Source organism: Gigantopelta aegis, chromosome 3 (genome assembly GCF_016097555.1).
Source record: "Gigantopelta aegis isolate Gae_Host chromosome 3, Gae_host_genome, whole genome shotgun sequence".
Lineage (NCBI taxonomy): Eukaryota > Metazoa > Mollusca > Gastropoda > Neomphalida > Peltospiridae > Gigantopelta > Gigantopelta aegis.
Window position 1 is genome coordinate 79806480 of NC_054701.1, and position 9969 is coordinate 79816448.

The following is a 9969-nucleotide window of genomic DNA, read 5'->3' on the forward strand; positions in this document are numbered from 1 at the left end:
TTGGTACATATTAATTTAAAAAAAAAATTACGATCCCGCATCAAACCTCCCCCAAAGTTCCCTTGGCCGTATGTCAACCAAACGAGTTGAGTCATATAAATTAAGATTGAGTATGGGTTTTAAATTGGATATTAAAGGGACATTCCTAAGTTTGCTGCATTGTAAGATGTTTAAGACAAATACAATATTTCTACGATTAAACTTACATATTAAATATATTTTCTTGTTTAGAATATCAATGTCTGTATATTCAATGTGTTTCTGGTCGTCTTAATATTTGTAAGAAGCCCAAACTGGATTTTGTCTTCAAATAATTTCGTACGTACGAAAAAGATATATTTTAGAAAATAAAATGAAATTTAACATAGTACAAATATTAGAACGATCAGAAACACGTTTAATATAGGCTACAGCCATTAATATTTTATGCAGAAAAATATATTTAATATGTAATTACAGTCGTTAAAAAGTCTCTGTTAATTGATAACATCTTAAACATTGCAGCAAACTCGGGAATGTCCCTTTAAACTCGCTACCATTTTGTATCATGTGTATGTCCCTCGTGAAATAATTTTCATTGCCACTCGCTAAAGCTCGAGACAACTGAAAATTATTTCACTCGGGACATACGAGGAAATGGAAGTTCGTTTAATATCCTATAAATCTGGACCCTAAGCATAACAAATGTAGTAGGCCTAAGAAGAAAAAAAAAAAAAAAAAAAAAAAATAATAATAATAATAATAAAAAATAATAATAAAAATAAATAAATATATTTTTTTTTAGACATTTAGATTGCAAAAATGAAGGTTTGGGGGTAGAACGCAACAAATGGATATCTATGGTGACTGAGAGGACCTGCCCCCCCCTCCCCCCACACCATAACCCATAAGGTACAGGTATGTAAATGCCAGTTAAAATATCAAAATACATGTATAATATACAAACATTACTTTATAATAAAACAACTATCTTTTTCACCTGTGGTCGTAGATTGGCTATATGAATTCATGTCATGGTGTATTCGCATATTATACCGCAAGCTGTGGTTGTGTTATCCACTGGACAGCCTTGTGTCCGAAAATAAACCGCTGGACCAGGAAGACCATGAACCGGACGCCCAGGTAAGGCAGACGAGAGGTATACCGTCTTCTTGAAGTTCTTCGACAATTTATGTCGTCTCCAATATTCCGCAATTTTACACCAATTTCTACGACGTCAGTGTTATCACACGTTCCTCGCATCATCAAACCCACATATTCCTTATTGCAAAAATTAGGCATTTTAAAAATGTTCTTTTTAATTATTTAAATTCCAAACAAAAATTAACCTTCCAAGTTTCATCCTAATCAGTATGCGTAATGTTTTTTCTTTCACCCTGTACAAATGAGTCGTCTGCTTACTACGCGGTAATGTTTATTTATGTTTTACTGGTCGCTGATTGGATGACAGGTGGGGGACGTTTTATCACAGGTCTCACTTGATAGGTCTGCTATTTCAGTGAAGTGTGGCACAAACTCGTGTATGAAACTTGACGAAGGCGTGGTCAGACATACGACAATGGATGAGTGGGAAGTTTACCACTAGAGCACAGTATACCTGTTTGGATGATGTAAGATCTAAAGCAGGCCGCCAGTCCAATATAGTCCCTAACATCAACTTAGGGATTTTACGCCTATCAAATTATTTTATCAAGTGTTTTATATATTAAGGCCAACTTAAAAAAAAAATTATTATATAGGAAATGCATTTTTTTTAGCAACATAATAATAATAATAATAATAATAATAATAAAAATAAAATAAATAAATACAAGCGCGTTAGCGGGGAAATTATTATTAGCCTATTATATATATATTTATATATTTTTTGCATGTCTCTAAATTACTTTGAAAACCCGCCATGAAATATTAATCATTAAAATGTACTAGTTCGTTACAGAAACGAACCCCTCTCAAAAAAAGCTGGTGACGCTATATTGAAATAAATAAATAAATAAATAAATAAATAAATAGCCAGGCACATTAATACATGATCTTCTCTAGCTAGACCTAAAATAGATAGATTTTTTTTGTTGAACTTCTATACTTTTAATTTTTTTTTAAGTTCATTACCTAAATGAACCCCTTAAAAAATTGGTGACACCAATGAAATAAACAAATAATGTGTGTGTTATACTATACTATAATATAATATTATATATATAATATATAATTTATATTATAGTACGCAGGCATGGCGGACGCAAGTAGACATTAGGGGGTGGGGGCTGATTGAGATCGAGGGCGCAACGCAGTTTCTAGGGGGTTCGTCGGTATGCTCCGCCGTAAAATTTGGAAAACTAGATGCACTGAAATGCAACTTCCTCTATTCTGCCTTAAAATTTACTACCAATAATATTTTTGATTCCTGGTATGTGGACTTTACTGATACTATTACATGTAACGATTTGCGTATCTCTTGGCAATACGTGTAAATATTTTCTGAATCACGGCTTCCGCTTTGGATCTATTTTAATAATTAGTGCTGACCGCATCCTATTACTAAGCCAGTGAAAATACTAATGCATTTATCCAATTACCTCACAGGGGGTATTTGCTGCCAGGTATACATGTGTTTAAATAAAGACCTGTCTTGTTTCACGGTATATGAGCACACGCGTTTCCACAGGGGTATATGGACATATTGGAAAATAAAAAAATAACAAAAATGTCTTGAGTATAACATCTGAAAGACAAAGAGCAAGCGTGAAAGAAAATGAAATTAGGCTTTATAAGTTATTTTGGTTCTTGTTAAATTGTCAATTAATCTTTTAACTTCTTATAATATAACAAAGACGACAATTAACACGATAAAAATTTAACGAAAAACTTTAATAATAGCATCGGAAAATGCGTAAATCAAACATTTATATCACTTATGCTGTACCCGTGTTCATGCTAAATTTATTTAATCACTGATAAGATATAAATAGTAGTAGGTAGCAGTTTTTTCTTCCAAACCATATAGAGATTACATGATGACATGCTTAAAGTTTAGCTATATGGAATAATGTTTATTAATATTTTTATTAGTTAATTTATGAAATCTGATTTAGGCCTACATTTAAACTTTATTTTTATTTTAAAAATTATTATTATTATTATTATTATTATTATATAAAGAGTTAAATGTATATGTTAATGAATTAGTCGAATACTTCGTAATAATGGTGTTATAAGTATACGCAAATAAATAAATAAATAAATAAAATAATGTATTAAATAAATAAATTCAACAGTAAATACTTTAAAGGCATCCATTTACAGATGGCTGACCTAATTAATTACCCAACAAATTATTATCTGAACATATATACATTTGATTTGTCCCTAAAAGTACTTTATTTTACCAACTACATCAGGGGCGTAGCGTGATCTGGACCTGGAGGGATTCGAATATGAACCAAGTGGACCTTTTTCTATTTTGTTTTTGCACCACCAGAAACTCCTTATGTAAAGCTGTATCTTTTAGTTCTGAAAGCGGACCATTTGCTTCAGCGGGGTGTGGGGTGGGGGTGGGGGTGTGGGGTGTGTGTGTTGTCCGAACCCCCCGAACCCCCCTAGCCTACGCCCCTGTACATAACCACCATATCCCTCATATCATTGGTATTTATATAGCGAATGGTTTCTAATCCATTAGCGCACTCTATTCGTTTACTTCCCTTTCTTTTATTTTCGGGGCGGGACGTAGCCCAGTGGTAAAGCGCTCGCATGGTGCGCTGTCAGGTTTGGGATCGATCCCCGTCGGTGGGCCCATTAAGCAATCTCGTTCCAGCCAGTGCACCACGACTGGTATATCAAAGGCCGTGGTATGTGCTATCATGTCTTTTGTATGGTGCATATAAAAGATCCCTTTGCTACTAATGGAAAAAGGTAGCGGGTTTCCCCTCTAAGACTATGTCAAAATTTCCAAACGTTTGACATCCAATAGTCGATGATTAATAAATCAATGTGCTCTAGTGGTGTTGTTAAACAAAACAAACATTAAGGCTATTCATTTGCGCCCCTTTCTTTTATCCCCCCCCCCCCCCCCCCCCCCTTTCTCGGTCTCCATTCCTCTTACATTTCGTCCTCTTAAAGGTAAATTTTCAAAGTTGCAGGTGTCACGTTTTGCTAATAATAATTTTTAAAAAATATTTCCTTGGATATAGCCTAACTAGGCCTACCTATAACCTAATACAACATATAATCTTTCAAAAATTAACTCGAAAATAGCAACATTGTAATGACCATTATTGGGTTTTCCAAGAATATATTCAACGAAATGAGTTAAGGACCAGCGGACTCTTTGGTCTGCGGTATTACATAATTATATGAATAATATTTTCACATACTTACCATTTGTGACACCCAATAGCCGGTGTGTATTTTGTGTGTGTATCGTTAAACATTCATTCGTTGGTTCGTTGGTTCGTTCGTTCGTTCGTTCGTTCAATCATTCATTCGTTCAGTTTCTGCTAGTATAGATGATATGTTAGCTAACATGTTTTGATCACATGATTTCTGAATGTTGTTTGAGTACATTTTCACCAATGAACAGAAATGCAAGTTTTGTATGCATAAGCCTATTTATATATTGTAAAACCAATATTAAAGTTTGTTTTGTTTAACGACACCACTAGAGCACATTGTTTTATTAATCATCGGCTATTGGATGTCAAACATTTAGTAATTTAAACAAATAGTCTTAGAGAGGAAACCCACTACATTTTTTCATTAGTAACAAGAATTCTTTTATATGCACCATCGCACAAACAGGATAGCACATACGCATACACGGCTTTTGATATACTAGTGGTGGTGCACTGGTTGGAACGAAAAATAGCCCAATGGGCCTACCGACGGGGATCGATCCCAATGTAAAACCAATATAAACTGGCCCTTAACTAATTTTGTAGAGTATATTAATTTATAAATGGTTGACTGTAAAAATATTATGGGTATATAATTCAAGGTATAATCTTTAGATTTCACAACAAAAATTAATAAATATTTTTGGTCATTACACAACTTTGAAACTTCCGCTTTAAAACTATAGGTATTGGTAAACGGAAGAATGTCCTGTTAAACAAAAGAGTGTACTGTTAAACAGAATGGTGTATTGGTAAACAAGAATGTACGGTAAGCAGAAGAATGTACTGGTAAACATAATAGAGAGTACTGTCAAAGGAAGAGTTTACTGGTAAACGGAAGAGTGTACTGGTAAAAAGAAGAGTGTACTGGTACACAGAAGAGTGTACCGGTAAACAGAAGTGTATTGGTAAACAGAAGAGTGTACTGGTAAACGGAAGAGTGTACTGGTAAACAGAAGCGTGTACTGTTAAACAGAAGAGTGTACTGGTAAACAGAAGAGTGTACTGGTAAACAGACGTGTATTGGTAAACGGAAGTATATTGGTAAACTGAAGCGTGTAGAAGAGTGTATTAGTAAACGGAAGTGTACTGGCAAACAGAAGAGTGTGCCGGTAAACAGAAGATTGTACTGTTAAATAAGAATGTACTGGTAAGCAGAAGAATGTACTGGTAAACATAACAGAGAGTACTGTAAAAGGAAGGGTTTACTGGTAAGCGGAAGAGTGTACTGGTAAATAGAAGAGTGTACCAGTAAACAGAAGTGTACTGGTAAACGGAAGAGTGTACTGGTAAATACAAGTGTATTGGTAAACGGAAGAGTGTACTGGCAAACAGAAGAGCGTCCCGGTAAACAGAAGATTGTACTGTTAAATAAGAATGTACTGGTAAGCAGAAGAATGTACTGGTAAACATAACAGAGAGTACTGTAAAAGGAAGAGTTTACTGGTAAGCGGAAGAGTGTACTGGTAAACACAAGTGTATTGGTAAACGGAAGAGTGTACTGGTAAACAGAAGAGTGTACCGGTAAACAGAAGAGTGTACTGGTAAACGGAAGAGTGTACTGGTAAACAGAAGTGTACTGGTAAACAGAAGTATATTGGTAAACGAAAGAATGCACCGATAAACAGAAGTGTACTGGTAAACGGAAGAGTGTACTGGTAAACACAAGTGTACTGGTAAACAGAAGTATATTAGTAAACGAAAGAGTGTACCGATAAACAGAAATGTACTGGTAAATGAAAGAGTGTACTTGTAAACACAAGTGTATTGGTAAACGGAAGAGTGCACTGGTAAACAGAAGAGTGTACCGGTAAACGGAAGCGTGTACTGGTAAACGGAAGAGTGTACTGGTAAACAGAAGTGTACTGGTAAACAGAAGTATATTGGTAAACGAAAATGTACCGATAAACAGAAGTGTACTGGTAAACGGAAGAGTGTACTGGTAAACAGAAGAATACCGGCCTCGGTGCCATCGGTCAACAGGCGGGTAGGTACTGGGTTCGGATCCCAGTCGAGGCATGGGATTTTTAATCCAGATACCGACTCCAAACCCTGATTGAGTGCTCCGCAAGGCTCAATGGGTAGGTGTAAACCACTTGCACCGACCAGTGATCCATAACTGGTTCAACAAAGGCCTGTGGGAAGTGTCGTTAAATAAAGCATTTCTTTATTTCTTTGGTAAACAGAAGAGTGTACCGGTAAACAGAAGTGTACTGGCAAACAGAAGTATATTGGTAAACAAAAGAGTGTACCGATAAACAGAAGTGTACTGGTAAACAGAAGTGTGTACTGGTAGACAGAAGAGTGTACTGGTAAACAGAAGAGTGTACTGGTAGACAGAAGAGTGTATTGGTAAACAAAATAGTGTACTGGTAAACAGAAGAGTGTACTGGTAAACATGATAATGTACTGGTAAACAGAAGTGTACTGGCAAACAGAAGTCTATTGGTAAACGAAAGAGTGTACCGATAAACAGAAATGTACTGGTAAACGGAAGAGTGTACTGATAAACGGAAGTGTACTGGTAAACAGAAGAGTGTACTGGTAGACAGAAGAGTGCACTGGCAGATAGAAGAGTGTACCGGTAAATAGAAGTGTACTAGTAAACGGAAGTGTACTGGTAAACAGAAGAGTGTACTGGTAAACAGAAGTGTATTGGTAAACGGAAGAGTGTACTGGTAAACAGAAGTGTATTGGTAAACGGAAGAGTGTAGAAGAGTGTATTGGTAAACGGAAATGTACTGGTAAACAGAAGAGTGTACCGGTAAACAGAAGAGTGTACAGGTAAACAGAAGAATGTACTGGTAAACAAGAATGTACTGGTAAACAGAAGTGTATTGGTAAACGAAAGAGTACAGGTAAACAGGAGGGTGAATATTTGAGTACAAAGATAGCGTTTTCTTCGCTGTACTGCAATCCAGTACATGTAGCCTACTGACCGATTAGTTATTTGATCCGCTCCACTAATATCATGTCAGTCAGTGATGCCTCATATCGTGGAATGGGCTCAAAGTCAACTAGATTTTCACACACTTAGTTCCACACCACTTTTGAAGATCATACGAACGAGTACTCTTTTAAAACTTCATTTGAATTAACACATATATGAGCAGATTTTGTGCATGCGTATAGAGTTTAACATGTTTAAGCGGTTTGTAAGTATCTGTATACAGATGTCGGTTTTCAGGTCATTACTAACTTATTAATTACTGTCTGTTGGGTTCAGCTTATAAGGTTACATAAATGTGGAACACGCTTGACATAGTTCGCCATAATATACTCAAGATGCTCCTACAAGTATTTGTCGTTCGTAATTGACGAGTGCATGTCTTAATTTGACTTAAAGTATCATCGTCATCACGGAGCATTAGCATCGCCATCATCATGAAAACTATCATCACCACCACAACTATCATCATCATCATCATCATCATCATCATCAACAACACCTCCATCTTCATCATCATCATCTCCATATTCATCAACAACAAAACGTCATCAACAGCACCTCCATCATCATCATCATCATCATCATCGTCGTCGTCGTCGTCGTCATCATCATCATCATCAACACCTCCATTTTCATCATCATCATCATCATCAACAACAATAGGACCTCCATCATCATAATCGTCGTCATCAACATGAACACCTCCATCTTCATCATAATCAACATCATCATCATCATCAACAACATCATCAACACCTCCATCTTCATCATAAAAAAAACATGGTCATCACAAAGTAATAAACAACATGAGCCCCGTTCCACGAAGCGATCTTAGCGCTAAGATCATCTTAAGGGCATAAGGTAGTTATACACATACGATGATCTTAGGGCTAAGATCGTTTCGTGGAACGGGCCCCTGGTCATCATCGCCATCGCCACCAACATCGTCGTATGCATCACCGCAGACGTAATTAAAAGATCACGCCTAGTGTAGGTTAAATACTAGTTCAGTTTTACGCTTTAATCTATATAACAGGGTGTCGTTCTTACATTTAACATTATTCGTCCCGGCCAGGGCCCCGTTCCACGAAGCGATCTTAGCCATAATATTACCGTAGGCGCATAGTTACCCTATGCACTTAAGATGATCTTAGGGCTAAGATCGCTTCGTAGAACGGGGCCCAGGGCACCATGACTGGCATATTAAAAGGCCATGGTATGTGCTATCCTGTCTGTGGGATGGTGCATATAAAAGATCCCTTGCTACTAATGGAAAAAATGCGGGTTTTCTCTCTAAGACTATATGTCAAACTTAGCAAATGTTTCATATCCAATAGCTGATGATAAATACATTAATGTGCTCTAGTGGTGTCTTTAAACAAAACTAACTTGTTTTTTAAAATATATTTAACTGTTTTTGTTTGTTTTGTTCTTTCTTGTTACTTTTTGGCTTGTTTGTTGTTGTTGGGTTTTTTTGTTTGTTTTTTTTCAATTATTATTTTTTCAATTTTGTTGTTTTCTTTGTTTGTTTGTTTTTCATGTTAAAAAATAAATCCACTGATGTGTAAAAATACTCAGAAATGTTTTAATTTAATTAATATGATATCAAAACTTCATTGAAAAAGAAATCAGATAACTGCAATCTATTCTCGGTATAATCGGAACGCTTTTAATAACATTAATAATAAGTATCCAATTTGTCTATTAAGTCTAAATTTAAAAGTCTTAATAATTTCGAAAACCTAACCTACAAAATCAATTACTGTTAGTTTAAGGCAGTTACATTTTACTGCAGAAAAACAAAATGGGCCCAATACTAATATTTGTGCTCATGATCCGTTCTCATTCAAATATAATAATTTAAGACTTTTCGACGATATTTAAAGGGAAGGTCACCACATGTTCAAGAACGGTTTTCCCAACAGGCACGCGACTTGACGAAATAACAGACAGGTTAACAAGCGAAACAATAGTTGAGCAATTGTTTGTCCAGCGGGTCGCCATACTGGTCAATACCTGGTCAAGACTGACCGGTGTTTGTCTTTATACGGTGATCCTTCGATATCTCAATCTGTTTGAATTGGTTACGGAAGTCCTAGATTCGGTTCATTTTGTATTGTGGATGAAGATGATTTTCTTATGAAAGCTCAAATTGTCTTTGGAAGAGCGATTAATGATCGCTACAGTTTCGTGTATTTCCGTCTTAACGCTAATTATGTTTGTTTGGAACTTGTCCGAATATTGAAAGATTAAAACCGGCCTCAGTGGCGCAGTGGTTAAGCCCTCGGACTACAGGCTGGTAGGTACAGGGTTCGCAGCCCGGTACCGGCTCCAACCCAGAGCGAGTTCTTAAGGGCTCAATGGGTAGATGTAAGGCTACTATACCCTCTTCTCTCTCACTAACCACTAACCAACTAACCACTAACGCACTGTCCTGGACAGACAGCCCAGATAGCTGAGGTGTTTGCCAAGGACATGGACAGCGTGCTTGAACTTTAATTGGATAAATTTAAATGCACGAAAATAAGTTGAAATGAAAGATTAAAGATTTAGCTTGGCTATTAGGCTATTTAGGCTATATAGTATAACGGAGTCACTCCAGTATTTGCCAAATTATAAATTAACAAA